Genomic DNA, 21,957 nt, shown 5'->3' with positions numbered 1-21,957 from the left:
GCTGTTTGTTAGTTCTCTTTGTACACAGGCTTCCAATTGATATCGTCCTCTATCTTTGCTCACAAGGTAGTTTCATGTGTTATTTGTAGAATAATTTTCCCACTGATAATTTAATCTGTTTTTATATTTGTCGGGTACTGGTGTGTTTTCTCTCCACCTCCTCCTGCATTTTCAATATTTCCAGCCAGGGCTCTCTTATGTCAATTACATTAAGCTCAACTGGGGACAAGTCTGCAAGCAGATTAAGTGCTAGGCTGCTGTCAGCCTGTAGGGGGAGCACAAGGTGGTGGTAGTTGGTTTTTTTTTTTTTTTTAAAACAATACCTTTGGGAACAGGGGTGGGAAATGTGGCTACTGGACTTGATGATTTCCTCAGCAGCGAGGTGATGGATTAAGCACATGAGATAGACGCTGGAGAGTATTCCCCATCCATGTTCGAACCCTCTTAAAGATTAACTGTAAAGCTTTTACCTGCCAAGACCCGGGTTTTAGGTTCTGTTTCTCTCCTGCAAGAGTTGATGCTGTCACTAACACCTGCAGCAGAGCGGAGAGCTGCAGTCCTTAAACTGCTTGAGGTGTTGGTGATGACATCCACTGCAGCAGGGGAAACCGAGCCCCTTTCTCTCCTGTCAGGTAAGGGAAGGAGGAATGACTCTAAAATACTGTGCTTTCGAGCGCATCTTTCTAATGAAGTGGGGCCAACTCTGTGGTGTGGGTCATTGCTAGGACAAAATGCAGTGAAGTCAATGGGGAAACTTACCTAGGTAAAACGTTGCCCCTTAAAGACGTGAGATCTTGGGCCTGATTCTCTTTTCACTTACGCCAGTAGGAATTGGGAGGAAGTTCACAGATTTCAGGTGTTACACCAATCCGTATAAAGGTGAGGAAAGTCCCACCCTTGATTGGTTAAGCTCACTTCTCTCAGGTCAAACTTGGGGCATGTTAATGGACAACTTTTATAAAGGTGAGTATGCAATGGGCCAGATCCTGCTGGAGTAACTCCCATTCCAGCTAGTGGTGAACTCGCCTTGAAGTAGCTTGAATAGTGGTAGAATGTGGCCCTGTGTGTCTGTGGCTTGATCTCTATTTCCAACATTTTATACCCAATGTACCTTAAACATTTCTTGGTCTAGCGCAGGGGGAATCCCATTATTATTTGTATTACAGTCGCACCCAGAGGCCCCACCAGAGCTCAGAGCCCCCTGGTGCAAGGCGCTGGACGGACACATGTCAAAGAGTTTGCAATCTAAATAGAAAAGACAGAGTGGGAGACAGAAAAGCCTTATTATCCGCAGCTGGAGATGAAGAACTGGGGCACAGGCCAAGTGGTTAAGGGGTTGGAGTTGAAATCTAATGGGGTTTCCTTGTGCAGGTTTGAATCCTGCTCACAGTGAGGCCTGTATTTTTGGGGGGGAAGAGATAGCTCAGTGGTTTGAGCATTGGCCTGCTAAACCCAGGGTTGTGAGTTCAATCCTTGAGGGGGCCACTTAGGGATTTAGTTGAGGATTGGCCCTACTTTGAGCAGGGGGTTGGGATCTTCTGCAGTCCCTTCCAACCCTATGATTCTATGATCATAGAGATTAAGTGACTTGCCCAAGGTCACACAGGATGGCTGTGGCAAAATGAAACTGAATCTAGTCCCAGTCCAGAACCTTGATCATAAAACCAAACCTTATTCTCTAATCCAGCAAAGCATCTAACAGAAAATGGTGTTTACTTTTTATTTATTTATTGAAGGGGTGGATGGAGGGGTGTGTGTGTGTGTGTGTGTGTATAGGCTGGTGATATGATTTTGGTGTGCATGGTCCATTGAGATGGAGAGAAAACATGTTCGTTGAACAAGGCCCTCCCGTTAACAGATGTAATTGGACTCCACTGTAAAATAATGTATTTTAACAAACCGTTTTCTGGCAAATTAAACCAGTGCCACCACATGTATAATTTCTATAAACGATCTTCTCTCATATGAATGTGTCCAGCTTAGTTAGAAAGAAACCCTTGTAAATTAAATCTGTTCGATGAGGAAGGACTCTGTTACATTGTTAAACAAGAGAGTTTGTGTGGCTGGGGAAAATAGTTTGCCTTTGAACGCCTTCCAGTTGAGGATCTAAAAGCTCAGGACAAACATTAGTCTGTGTACTTTGGAAGCATTATCCCCATTTCACAGATGGGGAATTGGGGCCCACAGTGAGTGGAGTCACACAGGGAGTTTGTGGCAGAATTGGAAATTGAACTTAGGTCTCTGGGCTCCCCATCCTGTGCTTTAACCCCCAAACTATTTTTCCTTCCCCCTTTGTATCATTTTCATGAGTGAAGTGAAACGTGTATCGGAGGCACGCTGGGGACCCCGCTCTGTGCATGGACCGGAGCAGAGCTGGTACAATCCCTGTGTGGATGGGGAGGAGAGGACTGGATTTCAGGAGCCTGTGCTGGTGGAGGACTGTATGTGTTCTGTGTTCCTCTGCTTTGGAGAGGTGGGGGGCCGGGGGGGGGGGGGGGGGGGAGGGGTGTCTCCTGCATGTCCGGAAGCCGAGATTGGCAGGGGCAGGCTAGGTGGTTCCAGTACCTACATCCAGCATATCCACAGCACAGCCATGGATTCACCAGCAATTCCTCTTTCCCCTCCTTACCACAGCCACCCGTGGGCAGAGGCTGCCTACATCAACTGTCTAGCCCGGAATGGGGAGGTTTCCCACCCCCCGCCCCATTCTCAGCCGTGTTCCCCAGCACCCAGCCCAATTGCCTGGCCTGGGGGAAGGGGAAGCCTTTTGAGTCCAACAGTGTATTTTATACCTGCTTCCCCAAGAAAATCGCCGGCTGAAGGCAGCCTCTTCTCTTCATCATCCTTCCCAGGTGACCATCGCTTTAATAGGGGTGTATCCCATCGCAGTATCTGGTACGGGCTGGATCCTCCCAATCACAGCCATAGAAAGGCTCCCCAAGGCCTAATTTAGAAGCCCTTTCTGCCCCAGTCAGGAAGGATAATCCAGGACTGAACTTTCTCTTATGCCCTAGATGATTTCTCTCCCCCTGCCCGACTAACCAAGCATGGGCCAGGACTGACCTAATCCCCCTTCTGTGTATTGAATTTTCCAGCGTGACCATCAGTGCTGTCAGAGCAGAAGGAGCAGCACGGTGCTGGGAAGAGAGCTGTCAGCACAACTGTTGCTGCATTTGCTACCCTCCTTGCTAAGCTGTTTTAGACTGTAAACTCTTCTGGGCAGGGACTGTATCTTCCTTTCTTTCTTGTAGAGCACCCAGATGCTCACTGCTGCTTTGGCCAAGGGGCTTGATTTAACCACTAGCACTCTAGGATTTGAGGACATTTTTCCTCGCTGCATTGCATTGCATCCTTAAATTAAACAGGGGGGTGACCACTCTGCTCCAGACACTAGATTACACAAAGAGGGAAACTTCCTAACTCCGGGGAAGGCCGGGAGAGGAGAGGGTAAGCAGCAGGCAGACCCATGTTGGTGCTGCTTTGTGGATCAGCCAGCAGGGGGAGAGCTCAGAGCAGTGTGCCTGTAATACAACCCATCTCCAGTGACCTGGTTTGGCTGGGAGAGAAGATTTTTAAAAACATACACAAGCTTTTTCTCAAGAATGTTTAAAAAAAAAAAAAAAAGTGATTGTTTTTGTAGGTCCCAAATACAATCAGCACCCCAAACACTCTGAAATCCGGACTGCTGCTTGCGTGAGTGATGTAATGTGTTCTCTCTACACTTGTTTTTCTATTTGTAGAAGTAACTGCTTGGAGGACTTCTTGCAAGAGGTTTTGAATGGTTTGCTAGGTGCAGCTCCCCAGTCCCAGTGAATAAACACACATGCAATTTCCCTCCCCCGCTCTTTTCCCCCCACCCCCGGGTAGGAGGTTAGCATCTCAATGTCTTATATTCTTCTGTATCAAGTTTGCATGTTACTTTGAAGTTTGAGATTCTATTAGCTTTCAATGTCCTCTTTTTGGAATGAATAGTAATAGGCATTTCCCTCTGGGGATCGCTTCCTGGCCAGGAAGCAGAGGACTCTGCCAAATTCTGCTCTAAACTCTGGTTTCAAGAGAGTTGAGAACTGTTTGTGATTTAAAACTATATGGTATTTCAGGCTGCGCTGGCTTGTTTGCCAAGTAATTTGGATGCCTTCCTTTGATCACCCTGATTATTGAGTCCCACTGTAAAAGATGTACATGATTTTAATGAGGACAAACTGTCCAGCTCATAAAAGATAGCCATGGTGAGTGAAATATCTTCTGCCTGTGACAACTCTAAAGTCTGCACGAGAGGGAACATTAAGCCTGGGCCATTTGGATGCGGTGATGAATTTGTACCATTTGCCTCCCGAAGCCAGTAAGGTATGGACTCTTGGATAGAGAAACAAATCATGTTTCTCTTCTGCAAAGCCCCCAGTCTAAACAATGCAGCTTTGTTCTAGCTCTGTGTATTAGTGAAGTAATGCAATTATCCTGGCTCAAGTTTTTGTTGAGGACTGTTGGACCATAGACTTTTATGCAAACTAATAATCTTGAGTTGGGTCCTCTTTGAAAGGAACAAATATTTTATTTATACAGCATCAAGGAGCAAGACACAGCCCCTGCCTTGAACAATTTACAGTCTAAGGACCCAATCTCGCAGTTTTATTCAAGTAGACATGTTCCAGCTCCTGTAGGGAACTTGTGTGTGTGCAGCCCCTTATGTCTCACTGATGTCACGGCTGCATGATCAGGGCTTAATTTTAGAGATGAGACAATGAGCGATAGAAACAAACAATGGGAAGAGTGGGGACTGGGCTGGGGAAGGATAATGATTACGGCATTGGGTGCTTGGTTGGTTAAGGTAAATGCACATTTTGATGATGAATCTCTATATATACCATTGCATGAAATAGGTGACATGGAAGAAGTAGGTTTGTAAGCGGGATGACCAGCTCTTGCTTTCAAGAGATGTTCAAGCAGGGAACGCAAACATCCTCTTCTGTCTCGCTCTTGGGCTGGGTACGGTAGGAAACACCTTGCAAACAAAAGGATCAGAAAAAATGTACTGCCATCAGGTAATAAGAGAGCTGTAGTTGAACATGTGTATTACCAGATGCTGAATTGAATGGTGTTTCACTACCTAAAATAGTGATATGATATTGTACATTATAAGGCCCAATGAATGACATAAATTACATCAGGCAAAACTCCCATTGAATCTGACCAGAGTTTTATCAAAGTAAATACTGCAGGCTCAAGCCCTGAGTCTTACAATGGACTAAAATAATAAAATTTCGCTTCACCGTTAAACATGTATATACAATAATATAGTGTGAAGAATTTCTCCACTACATTTTAACAGTTATGCTCTGAGCAACGCACACAAGACAATGGAAGAGATGTAAATGTCTATTCTAAATGTTACTGTGTATATAGAAACACAATACACATCGTATTTACGCTTCAGTCCAGATCCAAATCCCATTGAAGTCAATCAGTGGGATCTAAACCACTAAGGCCTTGGCTACACTTACCCGCTAGTTCGACGGCTGGCAATCGAACTTCTGGGTTCGACTTATCGCGTCTAGTCTGGACGCGATAAGTCGAACCCGGAAGTGCTCGCCGTCGACTGCAGTACTCCAGCTCGGCGAGAGGAGTACCGCGGAGTCGACGGGGGAGCCTGCCTGCCGAGTGTGGACCAAGGTAAGTTCGAACTAAGGTACTTCGACTTCAGCTATGTTATTCACGTAGCTGAAGTTGCGTACCTTAGTTCGAATTAGGGGGGTAGTGTAGACCAAGCCTAAGTATCCTACAGTCCAAATCTGGCCCTTTAGCAGTGTAACGAACTCCAGATAAGCAGACACTCCAAAGCTTTTTGACTCTGTTATAGTGCTGTGGAAGATAGGACCCTCGTGTCTAGGTTAGAATTCCAATGGAAAGCAATGTAATTGTGAACAAAATGAACTTGTCCTAGCCAATAAAGGTTGGGGTAGTTGTGAGCGAATAGGCTGCGACGCTGGGACTGCTCACGGAGCCTAAGATTTTTGGTCACATATACATAAAATTTTACAGAAAACCTTTGAGAGCCATTTTTGTTAAAATCCCGATCTGGGTGACCAATCTACAAAACAATGCAAAACTGCATTTATTCCGAATATTAACAATAGCAGCAAGGAAATGCATCACCGTGCTATGCTCACAAGAGAAAATCCTATAATTCTGTGGCTAAATAAAACATGAGACATGGAACAGCTCAGAGCTCCGTGGCTTTTTACCAACGATCTGCCAAAGCCCGAGCTGTAATCCCACAACGCTTAATAGACACAATGCTGCATGTAGATTCAATACAATGTCTTTAAAGAACTTGCATTGAGAACTTTAAACAAGCCTTCTTGATAGAAGTGGGGCCATATAATGATGTAATACGTTTGTACAGAGCTATGTGGCTCTCCCAGTATTACAAAATCTCTCTAAAATGGTATATTAAAAAGGTATATGGTGCTCACACAGGACCGCTTTCAAAGCCCACTGGAATCAGTGAGGGTATTTCAGTGGGGTCTGAACCACTGTTAACCTCTGTAACCTACGCTGAAAAGAGACTGTTCTATGAGAACCATATTTACTTAGGTCTTGCATGGATCTAGTTTTACTTTTATTAATTTTGTAAATTATTGGCAAACAAGCTTCTAAAGAACATGAAATTGTGGAGAATGTGTGTCCCCCATAGAAATTGACTCCAGATCATATTGCATGTCTTATCTTGGTCCTATGTCTTCAAAGATGTGTCTAAACTTGAGAATGCTGGGGGAAATTCCCCCTGTGCAGAGGGATTTGTGTCTGTGTGAACCTTCTTAAACCCTACTTCTATCTTAAGTGATGCTTGGGTCTTGTACAGGTCCTCTGGACGCCAGATCTGCAAGTTGCATTGTAATTAGCTTTAGTCATGGGAATTAAGTGTGACAAAGGTATCACTTAAGTTCAAAAGAAGCGTCCTGGGTCCGTTTGGATGATTTACATGTACTCGCCTTGAAAAGTGAATATCCCCATCTTAACCACTAGTGATTACTTTCACTGAAATAATCTGAATAGAGGTTTTTAATCTGTATAATTTAGGGTGACCAGACAGCAAGTGTGAAAAATCGAGACGGGGTGGGGGGTAATAGGAGCCTATATAAGAAAAAGACCCCAAAATCGGGACTGTCCCTATAAAATTGGGACATCTGGTCACCCTAGTATAACTCCAGTTGAAGTCAATGATACTAATATCTTGTATGACACTGACCAAAAATTCTCTCAGGTTTGGCCTTGGTTTAATTTGGCATGAGGTACTCTTTATTCTCCTCAATCTCTATGGTATTGAAAAGATAGAATTAAGCTTTTTAAAATTTTTTTCCCTTGGAGCAATATCTGGAATCTTCTTGTTGTCCTTATGTGTTCTCACCAGCAGTTTGTAAACCTGCCCAGTGTACTGGGAGCTGCTAGGACTACGTGAACCAGCTTGTTTAAAGATGTGAACAGGTTCCAATTTGCAGTCCTCCTTACTCCAGGTCCTTCTGAGGTTCCCCCATGACTAGTACCTAGCCTTCCTTAAGATTTAACTCACTGACAGCACCAGTGTTCTAGTTTAGTATGTTTCATCCTGCTTGAAAGTGATGTGCTATGCAGAGGGATGTTTCTAATGCCTCTTCTCATAATCTGTTCTGCCACAGTCCACTCCTTTTGTGACACCACCGCTTTCCCAGCATTCCTTCTGCCCCACATCCTGGCTTGTCCAATTGTTTGAATTATCTTGAACTCAGTTATTTCCCCCTTCTTAATCAGTCTTAATGAAAGTGTGCAGGGTAATCCAAAATGAAACCAGAGTATAATTTTCCTGGTGGTGGTAGAATCCAAATATTGGAGTAGGGGAAGTCAGGAAGCCTGAATTATTTTCCTGACTCTGCCACTGACTGCAAGATGTGTTATTGGGCAGGTTCCTTAACCACGCTGTAGCTCCATTTTTCTCTCTCTCATCCATCACAATAAAGTGCTCTGAGATCCTCTCATAACAGGTGCTGCATACCGTACTCGATTCATAGTCCTACTTTACCATGGCTGTAGGTCAATATTTAAAAAAAAAAAAAAAAAGCCGATAAGGGTTTCAACAAAACTAATTTGTCTGGCAATTTAAAAGTAAAATTGGAACAGACCGTCAAGCCTTCCCCATATCTATCTTACTTGGGTGCCTTATTCCAATAGTATTTGAGTGCTTCGCAACACCTATATGGAATAGGACTGTCCTATTATCCCTATTTTACAAATAGGAAACTGAGGCATAAAAAAAAACCCCAAGGTGACTTATCTAAAGCATCCCAACGTCTGTGGTAGGCCTGGTCTAGCAGCCTAATCAATTGACTATTCTTCCTTTATATACTTGGTGTCTCATCAAGGAAAGCAAGGTCACTGTGGGTGAAAATAGGAGTCCCGCTGAAAGATCTCCAAATCGGGCAAGCGTTCCCAGAGCTGATGGTTTTACAAGTGGTTGCAGAAAAAGACCCTAACCCTCCTCTGCTGGCTCCATATGCTTCCCGAGCCCGGACTGCAGGATGTAACGCTCTTCAAGGGCTAACCCAAGTAACTGTCAGATGAGTGTAAAAATAGTCATAAGGCTGCGGTGGGTTTTTCTAAAATTAGAATTTACTGTGGTAATCACAGCTAATGTATTGGATCACTGCAACATCCCTTCTCAGAATGAAAAAATAAATTGCACAGAGTGTACGTAACTGAGTCAATCATATTTATTGCATTTAATCAAATCTTGATTCAGTTAAATGTATTCCATATGATAGTCATGTAGTTTCCCATGATCGATTCCTAGTTCAAGCCAGTAGGGAGACTCAGTAAATATTTGGCTTTTAAGCAGAGGGGAAGGTTCAAATGTTGTGGTGTTAAACGTTAACCAGCTGAGTGGGCCTAATTTGCATAGTGTTATGAGCACAGGGTGTTCATCCTAGGGGATATTTACTGTCTACAGATGATGTATAGCTAATACAGAATCTAGATCCTACTCCACTGATTTTATTTTGTGTTTTGCATTGAAAGTGAAATTCTCCTCTGTGTAGAAAAGCAGCACAGCACGCAGGCACCGGTTTCAGTCCCACTGGAAGTCCTGTTTTGAGGGCTTAAGTAGGATTTAAAGAGGGGCAGAGGCCTCTTGCTTGGTCTGCACAGGGGAGAATTTCATCCTTAGCCCTTCACCCAGCAATCAGCTTCCCGTGAGCAGACCAGATTGCCACTGAAATCAACAGGTCCAGGGCTCTAGTTGAGTGGGTCCAATTGCAAGATGGAGGTTTAAAATGGTAAACCCCTTTGGGGTAGGAATTCTTACATGGAGGGGATGGGAGAGATGACGATTGTGTGAATTCTCCAGGGTGGAGTATCAGGGGAGCCTACTTAAAATGTGGGGATCTGTTTACACAGTGCATACCTACCTTAGCTCATAATCCAGACTCTTGGCTTCATTGCAATATGGATTTTATGCTCGAACAATAGCAACATCATACAAATTTCAGCCTGAACTTTCTCCGCCAAGCCTGACGACTCCTACAGAATCCTTCTGACCCAGGCCTTAATTACCATTGCCCTCAGAAAGGCTTCTATGCAACTTGTATGCTTGTCTTTGCTAATTGAATCTGGGGCTCAAGCACCTCCCAGGAGTCCCTGCATCCCCTAGGCAAGCTCCCAAAGTCTCCCACATTCTTATACCGGTTCCCAGCATTGTAGAGTCCGAGAAGAATTGGGTCCAATGTCCTTAGTGCATTCCACCTCTTTCCTGATATTGAGGTGGGCTTACGACACGCATTTGGATCTGGATCCGAAGTCAGGGGTGGGGGGAAAGGGGAGAACGTGTTCAGAACTGGGGTGCTTGGTTGGACCCACTGCACAGAAAGGAGCTAGTCTAGACCCAAAGTCTGGCGGCGGTTGGCTGCAAAAGCTTTGATCCAGGTCTGTCTCCGGGTGCATGTTCTGTGCCTTCCCCTGTTTCTTCACATGAAGTCAAGTATTGCTCTCTCTGCTCACTCCTCCTGCCCTCTTTATTGGCTCTGTGATGCGAAGCTATTTCTTCCTATATAAAGATGTGGCTTTTCCGTTGTTTCCCCGTTCCCATGACAGATGGAATCGGGAATACATGGCTGTCGGAACCCACCTGTAATGCTTCGTTAATAAGGTCCTGTTGGGATACAGGGCAATAGCTAGTTGTATAAGATTCTTGTCCTGTTTGCTAGAAGAAAGTTCTGACGAGTCGTGGGGCAGAGGCTGCCTGCCCCTTCCGTGTCTTGGGCAGCACTGAGGACACTGCTGGTGTTTACTACTTTAATTATTTTATTATTAATCCAAATAAAAGTTCTGCTCTGAAAAGAAGTTTCAAGCAGGAGACATTTCTCCTTCTCCTGCAAGTTGTGTTAGAATTCTTCCTCACTGCATGTGTAATTCACTACATTAATCTTCCCTTAAAACCTGCTCCTTCCACAAAGCCTCTCTGTATCGATACAACAAAGACAATTATATACTTGGGGAAGGGGGTGGGGGACAGCTGAAATGTTTTGAGACTGGGCCTTCAGCTGGATTTATGATGTGTCTGAATTATATTGTCTACCTATTTTTTTTATATATATTTTTTTTAATTCTAAGCCCCTATGACAGGGGTCATGTCTTCTTCTATATACTGTACAGTACTGAGCACGCTGATGGGGCTATGTTAAATACTAAAAATAGTTGATCGCAATGTATTCATAAGCATGCCCTGCTGTTTGATTAGAGAGCTATAAAGCAGGTACAACAATACAATCTTCGGGCTCAATCCTGCTCCTGTTGAAACCAATGATGTAAGCAGGTGGGATCCCAATTAAAATACCGCGTGCTCGTACAGTCAAAAAGTCACCTCTCCTGGGGTCTGGTTTATTAAGGAAAAGGTCATTCCAAAATAATACTACATGGAGTTGCAGCCTAAACCTTCTCTCCAGGCTAAGCTGTATTTAAGATTCCTTCCTTCAGGGCCTGTCTGTCACAAGCCTTAGCTTCCCTCTTTAGAAAGCTACTTTCACCTCCCTTAGATTGCGGGTGCAGTCTAATGAATCGCACCTACTCCACCGAGCCTGTGGGTCCTACCCCTCTGTTACAAATGGCAAAACTCCCATCAATTGCAGCGTAAGCTACACCAGGCCTGTATTCTGCATAACGCCCTTCATACACACCACATTCCAAAAGGCTTTAGAGTTACTGCTTAAAAAAAAAAAAATTGCAGAGTTCAATAATGAAACCCACTACAGAGGGCTAGGGGGGAAAGAGTTTTTCAGCTGATGTCTGGAATACAGCTAGCTGGAAAATGGGCATTGGATTCAATCTGGTTTTTCCCCACTGAAAAATTTTGATTGAAGCAAAAAAAAAAAAAAAATTGCCTTGACAAAATTAACCCGAATTTTTTTTCAGTTCTTCAATCGGAACTCAGGAAAGAAAATTGGTTAAGCAAAATTCCACCACCCCTGCCCCCCCCCGCCATTTTCCACTGAAAATTGTCTTGAGGGACATTTTTTCAACAAACCCTGGCTGGAAATGCAACAGGTTGCTGCAGCAGAGGGACACGCACAGGACTCTCTTTCAGATGACGGGTACCGCAACTGGGAAGGCTCTTGTGCCAAGGGGTAGTGAGCGCACGTGGAGGGACGGAGAGCGAGCCATTGCTAGACAAGCAAAGGGAGTAAGGTGAGCCTAGGAAGAAAGTACGTCAGTAAGTGAGGTTGGAAAGGTTTAAAAAACAGTCAGCTTTGGCCTGGATACTGCGTGAGTGAATGAAAGGTTTTTAAAGTTCAACTTAACTATACACTTGACTTGATTGCACAGGCATTTTATGGGAAACTGGCTCACACTTTATATTAAGGTTCCACTTATAAAGGGTTAATAAGTGATGTTTTAATAAATGGTAAATCAATGAGAGTCCAAGAACTCAATAGCGTGCTTATAGGCTCATAGCCATCCATGGCACCACTACTCATGTCTGCATCATGCTTCTAACGTGTATTATTAACCGTTTATAAATGGAAACCCCAGTATGAATGGGGGATGGGAAATGTAAACATTTGATATTTCAAACTAGGCAAAAAATGTCCTACTTGCAGGGCCGGTGCAAGGAAGTTTTGCGCCCTAGGCGAAACTTCCACCTTGCGCCTCCTCCCCCCCCCTCCCCAGCCCTGCGGCAGGTCTCCGCCTTGAGGCACCCCCTGCCCCCCCGTGGCAGCTCCCCCTCTCCTGGGAGCTGTGCGGCAGCTCCCCACCCCAGCTCACCTCTGCTCCACCTCCTCCCCGAGCAACCGGCCCCGCTCTAATTCTCCTCCCCCGCCCAGGCTTGTGGCCCCAAACAGCTGATTGGCGCCGCAAGCCTGGGAGGCTGGAGAAGTGGAGCGGCCGCTGCGCTGGGAGAGGGTGTCTGAGTTGCACATGTCAGCGCGCCACTGGCAGCCCAGCCCAGGAACGCTGTATTAAAAAAAATAATAAAAATTGGGGGCACCGCTTTTTGGCGCCCCCAAATCTTGACGCCCTAGGCAACCGCTTAGTTTTCCTTAATGGTAGCACTGGCCCTGCCTACGTGAACATTCATGCCGTGTTTGAGGCCAGTGATCTGACTTAGCGTCACTCTGAACGGAGTGTTTGGTGACCCCAGGTTTTAATGTTCAGTGGTACAGTCTGCAAGGCCTGGGAGCAGTTTTCAGGTCCATTCTCACGTTTGCCCACCCCGGCAGACTGCAGCAACACTTCTGACTGTGCTACAGGCAGCTAGCCGCTGAAGGGAGCTCCTTCCAGCCTGCCTTGGCTAAGGAAGGTCTATTCAAGACATTGAAATGAGATGCAGGGTACAAATCCACAGGCAGTTTCTGCAAACTCTCATTGACTTCCCTGTAGAAGTCTAGAGGACCCAAGGGTCAGGCCCCAAGGGAAGAAATTAGCAGCGGTAGTAGCAGTCCCCATAGTAAACCCTTTGTAAACAGCCGGGAAGGGGAGATCTGATGCTGATGAGACGCTCCTGTGTCCAAAATATGAATTTGTGCAGTAAAAAGCCAGGCCAGCTAAACTAGGAGGGTTTGCAGAGCCCAACTGGAAGAAAAATGAGAAAATAATGAATTACCCAGATTGACTATTTCTAAACATGCCCTAGATTAATGTGCAAAGTCTTCTCCATCATGCAGAAGGCATGAAATAAATCCTGCCCTCCTAGAATAATGAGGGAATCAATAGGATTATGAGGTTAGGGCTGGAGTAAACCTGAATGACAGCTGCAAAATAAATTTTATTTGGAGGACATGGCTGAGGTTAAATGAAACATCATAAATAATGTAAAGTCTTTGGAGGGGGCAGGGAATAGTCCAGAGATGTCAGGTCTAACAGCAGCCTCCATGATCGCTAAATCTGTCCAGTCTATACCAATTGCCTGCTTTCTTGAACAGCAGGACATATGTAGTGCCCCAGACTTGGTTCTTGGCTTTTTAATGTTTTGTTAGGCCTCTCTTCTGCCTGCCCAGTATCAGCATGGAGTTGGAAGAGCTGGTACTAGGTGTGAGGATATATGAACGGGGTAGCATCCCTTTCCAAGCCTTCTAGTGGTGTTCGTGGGCCGTAGACTCTGCAAGAGGATTGTTTAAAGTCCAAAACAAAAGCCCACAACTCCACCTGGTTTTGCTCAAATTTTGGAAAATGCACAAAGATTCTAGCATAGTCATTGTTTGTTTGTGTTACCGAGTTACCGTGCAAAATTATCCCTCCTGCAGTTGAAAATCTTTAATTTTGGTTAGATTAGAAGAGAAGATTAGTTACTTAGGCACTAAATGGCACTGGCTGGAAATGGGATATCTAGAGCAGAGGTGGGCAAACGACTGTCCTGCTTGGCCCCTGAGCTCCCGGCTGGGGAGGCTAGCCCCCAGTCCCTCCCCCGCCGCTGTGTGGGCAGCGCTCTGGGCAGTGGGGTTGCGTGCGCCTACCGAGCAGCATGGCGGCGTGTCTGGCTCCAGCCAGGCGGCACGGCTGCCAGACATGCTGCTCTGAGCGGCAAGGTAAGGGGGCCAGGGTGTTGGATAAGGGGCGGGGGGGTCTCAGGGGGGCAGTCAGGGAACAGGGGGCAGTTGGAGGGGGTGGAGGTTCTACGGGGCAGTCAGAGGACGGGGGGGTTGTTGGATAAGCGTGGGAGTCCCAGGGGGGCCTGTTGGGTGCAGGGGTGTGGATAGGGATCGGGATAGGGAACAGGGGGTTGGATTGGCGTGAGGTCCTTGGGGGGCCTGTTAAGGGGTGGGGGTGTGGATAGGTGTCAGAGTAGTCAGGGGACTGGGAGCAGGGGGGGGTTGGATGGGGGTGGAGTCCCAGGGAAGGGGCGGTTAGGGGACAAGGAGCAGGGGGGGTTGGATGGGTCAGGGGATCTGAGGGGGGGCAGTCGGGGTGGGAAGTGGGAGGGGTCGGATAGGGGGTGGAGGCCAGGCTGTTTGGGGAGGCACAGCCTTCCCTACCCGGCCCTCCATACAGTTTTGCAACCCCAATATGGCCCTTGGGCCAAAAAGTTTGCCCACCTCTGATCTAGAGCCTTTGATATCTAAGTTGTTGGCACGAATCTAGCCCAGGTCAGCAATGACCAAAACCAGATAGCATTTGGTAGCTGTTTGGTGGCTTCTGTGAAAAGGGTTCAGCTGTTCGCATTGCAGTTGGTGCTAATTGGTCTCCTGGTTGGCAGCCTCCATGGAGAGGCTAAAGACTGAATGGGTCGTCTCTGACCCACTGAGCTCTTGCGTGGTCAGAATGAAGGCCTGTGTGAGGGAACCTGGCACTACCACTGCTTCCGATGCGGTACTTGTTCTGTGGATTAATAGAAGGCCTCCCTGTGCAAGTTTGTCAGTCCGGCAATTTTTCATGAGCCAATGATCGGCGCACACGAGCTCATTGTGCTAAATATGACAGGTGAGTCAGAAATGTGAACCGTGACACAATGAACATAGAAAGGTTCAAACTCCCTCCCCTTCCTTGGATCCTTTCCTGTCCCCCCTTAAATTACATTGATTTCTGTCATCTAGTATCCACAAAACAAGATTTTATGCTGCAGAATCCTGGTCTCCAATCTCTCTCTAGGTTCATATGACTGAGTCAGGTGGTCTTTTGCTAGCCCTGATAGGTGATGTTTGTGCACGTCAAAGAACCAGCGCTCATTCTGGTACAATTCATCATGATTAGCAGCCTCTGCTGGGAGAGGCCCCTAATGGGAATAACAGGAGGTATTCCAGGTCAAAGTGAGGTGCGTTACCAGGGCTGTGTGGGGAAGCACCTGCATAGAGCAGCATCTGCCCCCAACGCGGGCTGGCTTTATCCAGTTGTATTAGTCCCTCACTTTCACGAGCACCAGATACACATCGCGCGGGAAACAAATGCACAGCCTCCTTCTGTATCCCTGAACCAGCTCCCCAGCTTTGGCATCGTCTCCAACACACCAGCTGTTTGGAGAAGACCGACTAGATCTGACATCATGGAAAACAAATTAAAAGGGCCTAGGGGACTAACACAAACCCGGAGACTGCTGGACAATAATGAGTTGAACTGTGCGGTGAGTCCATGCTTTCCACCTCATGCAGCCATGTCGGGTATTCCAGACTTGGGATCTGCTCCAGCACATATCTAGGCAGCGGTGCATCATTTAATCAAGATTCCTGAGGTTTGAGCTTTCACACAAAAAAGGCATTTTCCAACATCTCACGTGACCATCCATGGGTATTTCCTTCCTTCCCTCCTCCTGGGTTGAATACCCTCTTTACCTGTGGGACGCTAAAGTGGTACATGGGAAGGGTCACTGTTTTTTTGGCCTAACTCCCAGAAGTGTGCGGCCAGTTCCAAGAACAAGGGAAACTGCCCTGCTAAGTTCCTATGGGACAGCTGCAGTGCTCTCTGTGCTCCTCTGAGACTGATCCAGCTCCCATTGAAGTCGAAGAGTTTTTTCTCATTGACTTCAGTGGGGGTGGCTTTGGACATAGGCTGCCTCTGAGATAGTCCTTTCCTAGTCTAACTGTTGTTTATTTGTATGCTGCTTTTACTAGAAAAGATGCTTTTCTTTGACTTACGAGTGTGTCCCAACATTAGCAGCCAGTTTCTTGGCATTTTGGCCTTTGTGGGGGACTTAGTGTTTGGGCTCTCACTTGATCTAATTTAAATGACCAGTTCTTGGTCAAATAGCAGAAGAGGTTGCACAGTTGTGAAGACACTTAGGAAAGGCCAAAGGTCCTATAGCGGTAATGCTGCTTGTTTCTACTCTGAGGAAATGTCATCCTAGGGCCGAGCCTGGTCCTACTGAATCCAATGAGTGTTTTGCCATTAAATTTGGTGGGATCAGGACCTGGACTTTAGGGTTCGTCTTAGCACACCGAGTTGCCCTGGTTTAACTAAACTTTATATGGTTAAGCTGGAGCAAACTTCTGGGTGAATTAGACCTAAATATATGGAAGCCAGGTTTAAATTTAATTAAGAGTGTCCACACATGGCTTTAAACTGGTTTAACTTGTAACGCTGTGTGTAGACTGGCCCTTAGCAGATGAAGCCTTGTTCCATTTCCTATTCTGAAGTGTTCGGCAATAGGAAAGAGATTTTTGCCAATGTACTTGATTAGTGTGCATCCATGTGCTTGCTTAGGCAGGTTACTAGTGCTAGTTTTTAGTTTTAACGCTGGTTCCTTGTATTTTTTTTCTAGCCCTCCCCCACAAACATGTAAACTTGTACCTGTGTATATCCTGCAAACCTACACATGCTTGTATAGAACACTCATCCATGTGCGTACGTTGTCATGCACACCCAATGTGTGTACATACGTATCTCACGCTCACCCACGTGCACATGTTCCTGTGTTATGAACACCCACAGACATGCAAGTTAATACAAGCATGTGAATACTCACACACGACACCTTTGTAAGGGAAAATGCAGAAAATACCTTGTTTTGTCTCTTGACATAAACTGCTCCTGTAACGCTTAGAGCTAGTCATATTTTATGTTAAAGCCTAAGAAATATGAACTAGTTACAGGTAACCGGATACGTTGCTTGACAAAATTCTTGGAAGAGTCCGCACTGGTGAGCCACACGCTTAAGAGAAGGATCTTCACGGTCCAGTTCGAGTCCCAAGGCCTAATTCTGCACGCAGTCCCATATGTGAGTAACTTAACTCACATGACCAGTCTCACCGACTTACCTGGGACTATCTGCAGGATGTAAAGCCATCAGGGGTATGGGGGTTTGCAGGTTGGGTCATCGGTGGTTCACCTTATATGCTGTGATATAGTCAGTTCCGAACAAGTGTTTGCGGAAAACCAATTGTGTAATTAGTTAAAGTAATTTGCTCCGCTTTTATTTTTGTGTTCTTTAAAAAAATACAATCAGATAAAAAGAGCAAAGAGTCTAATGGCAGATGGAAAGTGAGTGGTGGTAGCTCCTGTCTGTGCCACTCCTGCTCTGGGAGCAAGACAGCAACTACAGACACCATGGGATCTGCTTCAGGCAGTAAAATGCAGGCTGCTAATATAGTTACATTCTGCAGTCCTTAACGAAGCAAATCACCCCTTGTAGTCAATGAGCCACCTTCCCCATTCTCTGCTCTGGGGAAATGCCAAGTAACTTTCAGGGTTTGTACGGGGGACTTCCTTTGAGTAAGGGCCGAATAAGCCTAAGGACTCTGGGATCCAGATCTTGACGTCTTTACTCAATGGTTCCATGACCATGTTACCTGACGATCCTTGTTTAGTCTCTCCGGGGCCATACGGTTGCGCTTTGTAAGAGGAGAACTTGCTTCAGAGTGTAAATGCAAGTGCTGTAGGCCGCACCTCCTCCGCTTTATAAACCTTGCCCACTACACGACGCGTTCTTGGAGACGCTGCATGTTGGGGCGGGTTTTTTACATCTCGCATGTAAACTCTCTTCCAAATCCCACCTCTGAGGTCAAGGGAGAACTGGCCAACACCTGCATTCTGAAATCAGTTCTGCCTGGTGCACGAGACTTCGTGCTGTGTCACTAATTGAAAAGTTTGGGGTTTGATTTTTAGAGGCTCTGCGTTTAAGAGTGAGCTAACAGTGGAGGTTTCATACAGTAAACAGATAATCTCCGCTATTCAGTTATTTATCTGGGTCTGTTTTCCACTGTGCGGAATATTAATTTATTTTGCAGTGCCTCCGGAGGCTTCTTCTAGGTTAAAATGTAGACATCATACATGAGGCTGGGCTAAATACTGGCAGGAAAACACATTTGGTGTTTTAATTGGAAAAACATACTCCTTGTTTTTATCACCCGGGGGCCTGGATTCTGTAGAACAACAATGTGGTGCATTCCGGGAAGTAAAGCGAAAATGTACTGGAAGTGCTTGATGCTCTCGTTCGAAGGGTTTGACGTAAACACACAAGTGAGTGGGTTCAGAGTTTAAGGGTGGAAACCATGCCATGCCCTCTGTTAGCATTGGAGTGAATTTGATGGAGCACCCAGCCCTACATTCCACAGGGCCCTTTGTAAAGTAATATGTGTAGGGAGCCGCTCGGCTCCCCGCTAATATCCGAGACTGGGGACATCAGCATCTGCAGGTCCGCAGCACTCCCTTTAAGCAGCTGCCTTCAAACCCTCCCTTCCAAACAGAGGGGTAACCACATGAGAAAAGCTGGGGGAACCCAGGGGGACAATGCAGGGCTCTCCTGCAGTTTTCTTGTGAGAAATGTCAACAACACAGCAAAAGGCTGGGGGAGAGGGATCATTCCCCCCTCTCTCTTCTGGCAGCTGCAACTCTGATCCCTTGTCTGTTTTGGTCCCACAGCCCTTCGCCCGTATCTGGAACAGAAATCCAGGATGGAGCCAAAGGGCAGCTTTCCAGAGGAGAGCTAGGGGAGGGATGGTCCTGGAGTCCGACGAGAAATGGGGCTAGCACTCCAGCTGGGTTTGTGCCTCCCCTCGAACAGCAGGACCCTCTGCAGCTAAATAGATTGCACAGTCCTAAGGAGTTCTCCACCGCTTGTGGCTTTGTCAGGCTCGCAGCCGCTGACGTGACCGGGCCTAGAGTATGAACTTCCGAACTGTCACGGCAAATCCCCAGACTCCATGTGAGCGCAGGGGAAGAACTCGTATCTTTCTGCTCTAAAGTCCCAGGGTCCAACCAGTTGAGCAGGAGAATCCCTCTTCGCAAGTAAGAGGAAAGGTCCTATGACACGCAGCTGAACAGTTCTGCTCCCATGTAATAGAGGATAGTGTGTGTCTATGTAACATTAGCTGATTAATGGGAGTACAATTTTTGTATACCTATAAAATTTAGTTAAATAGGGTGGAAGAAGATTACTAATAACACCACCTAAAAGGCACTTATCTAGCTCTTGACCTCTTTAAAGTGCTTTCTAAGGGGTAACCTCCTGAAGCCAGGGAGGGAGAGGACATAGCTGGTAGTTCTCTTTTTGCAGATGGAGAAACCAAGACCCAGATAGGTCAAACGACTTGCCCCAGGCCACAGAGGGAAGTCCGTGTCAGAGATGGGATAGGAGCTCAGCGGTTCCTGCCTCGCGGTCCTGTGGTCAGACCCCTAGCCCATACATTGCTCTCTGGCTGGTTGGATAATGCACATGGCTGCAGGAGCGGAGGTAGGAAGCCGTGCTGAGAAGGTGCAGGCTGAGGTTTAGAAATCATGATGTGTGAAATGAAATGGGAAGCAATGGATCTAAAGAATCACCACAACTGCTCCAGGGTGTTCCTGAAGCTGTCGTCAAGCCATCTGCCTGCTTGCCACAGGTAAATAGCTGCGGAATAGAATGCAATGACTGACACTTGTTAGAAATACATAAAGGGGCCTTGGCTGAGACGAGAGGAGCCCCCACGAGCAAACGGGCCCCAAGCTACACTTGTCAAGGTGAGTTCTGTTGAACACGGTGCAATGATAAACAGAGCAAGCCCTGTAACAACTGCAGACAAGGCTGCCGAGGCTGGGCCACCACTAATGGACCAAGAGGAGAGAAAAGCCCTTGGCTGGTGAAAGCTTTGTGCAGTGTTTGCAGGGGGGGAAGACAGCCCTTTTTTTTTTTTTTTTTTTTTTCTTCATGTTGTTTCAATTGAGTAAACCTCCCTGTTCCAGTGCCGAACTCCTCATAACTCATCTGCGGGACACTCGAACTGAAGGGAAACGTGCAGTTAGCCGGGAGAGAGGCGCTGCTGGTTCCAGGACACAATTTATGGCCCTTGGTCTCAAAAAGAGTGTGTTTCTGAGCAGAGCCTGCCCAGGGTAGGCCTGTTTCCCATTTTATCTCCCCGCAAGCTCATTACCCAAGCGTTCGCTTTGCACCATAGCAACCCCATCAACAAGCAAGACCCATTCACTGCTGCCTCCGAGGAGCAGGGCAGGCCGCCTCCGGCTCTTTCACGCCTTCCTTTTCTGTAAGGACCTTGCAGGGTTCACACCGTGGGCAGTGTTTCAAGGGGGCGGGGTGGAGGACAAGGTACTGCGTTCTGGCCCTAACCCCTTGCATTCATTAAAGATCCCAAGGCACACTCTGAATAACTCGGGAAGTGAACTCCACCCATCCTAGGCAAGTTTCTCCTTGGGTTGGAATTCCCTTCTGCCTGCCTGTGGCAGGTTCAAGTTCCCAGCCAATCCTGGGGTGTCGCTGTGCAGTGTTAGACTTGCTGAATTCCATCCCAGAGGAGGCCGCACCACAGTGGTGGATGAAGTCATGGCTGGGTGGGTATGGAACTTGTACTGTGATTTGGGAGCTTGGAGGATGCCTGGCTTTGTGATTGTAAGATATTGTGGGCCGGCTCTTATCACCCCATCCTGCACCCTGCCAGCGGCTTTGCCTCCAGGAGCAACGCAAACCAGGAACCTGTGGTTTCTTTAGTGCTGGGGAGTGTGACTAGGTGGCCCCTGGGGGACCATTGCTGTTGGGATGTAGTTCAGAGCAGCCCTGAGGGCCAACCCCGCCCCTGGACAGCACCAAGATCAGGGAGAGGGATGGAAAGGTGTCAGACACGTGCCCTTACATATGCACACCCTGCTCCCTGCACCACTTCGGCTGCACCAGGCTGAGTTTGAGGATCAGGCCAGGACAAGAACACACGGCTTTTGTTCTGCACCAGAGCATCCTAGTGATGTTTCAGCCACATGGTCTGAGGATGACTGGGGCTATGGCTGGGGGAAGCCCATGTTTCTGATGCACAAAACCCTATACACAGGACACATTTTACCTAGATACTTCCATTGTGTTGTATAAGGCAATAGGTTAAAGGCCAAACAAGTCCCTGATCTAACTCACTTAGCTTCATTGTTTGGATGGTTCCATTGACGCTGATCTGTTCTAGTGCTCACAGCAGCCGGGCCTGTCCCCACTCAGGGTCAGAATCTCTTTCTGCAGCCTCTGCAGAGAAATGTGATCAGACACTTCCTGAAATAGTCAGCAAAGATGAGGGCAGCAAACCCAAGAGTTCCTCACAAGTCCTTGTCCTTGCTTCCCAGAGCTGACTGGGAGGAGAGAGAGCTTTGCGCAGTTGCCAACTGTGGTAAGAAGGACAGTGGAATCGAGTAAATACATTTATTTGTTTGAGGTTTGGGTCCCTCGGCCTACTCCTTAGTGAACGGAGAGGAAGCCTGATCTGGTGTTAGGGGGCTGTCCTGGGGTTTGAGAGTCCTAGCTTCCATTCCTGCTTTGTCATGGCTTTCCTGCGTGACCTGGACTAGTCACTTAGTTCCTCTGCCCGTAAAATGGGGATAATGGTGCTTCATTCCCTCACAGGGGTGAGGATAAGTTTATAAAAGTCTGTGAGGGGCGGAGGTACCATGATGACGGGAGGTGGGGCCAAAGCTTCCTGTTCTATCTATCCCAACGCGCTCTACAACACGGAGGCAGTCCGGAGACTTGCCTGGGCGTGGCAGAAGAGGGCAGATTGTCCATGTGGGATGGGGATACGCCAGCAAAGCTGTCAGTGCAAG

The 21,957-nt window shown here is 46.9% G+C and overlaps 1 protein-coding gene across 4 annotated transcripts in view; it reads left to right on the top strand.

Annotated features, from left to right (window-relative positions):
• TBX4 (T-box transcription factor 4) overlaps nt 1-21,957 on the top strand; it is a 118,261-nt gene that overhangs the window by 21,464 nt on the left and 74,840 nt on the right. Inside the window, exon 1 of one of the 4 annotated variants that reach the window (XM_065573047.1) lies at nt 11,587-11,709. The exons of the other annotated variants lie outside the window; for them this stretch is intronic. The gene's annotated coding sequence lies outside the window, so the exon portion shown is untranslated. Of the gene's footprint in view, nt 1-11,586; nt 11,710-21,957 lie in introns of those variants that run through there. 4 annotated transcript variants of the gene reach the window in all.

Source organism: Chrysemys picta, chromosome 19, assembly GCF_011386835.1.
Source record: "Chrysemys picta bellii isolate R12L10 chromosome 19, ASM1138683v2, whole genome shotgun sequence".
Taxonomy (NCBI): Eukaryota; Metazoa; Chordata; order Testudines; family Emydidae; genus Chrysemys; species Chrysemys picta.
Note: the sequence above shows the minus strand (reverse complement) of the source record. Positions and strands in the feature narration are given on the sequence as shown.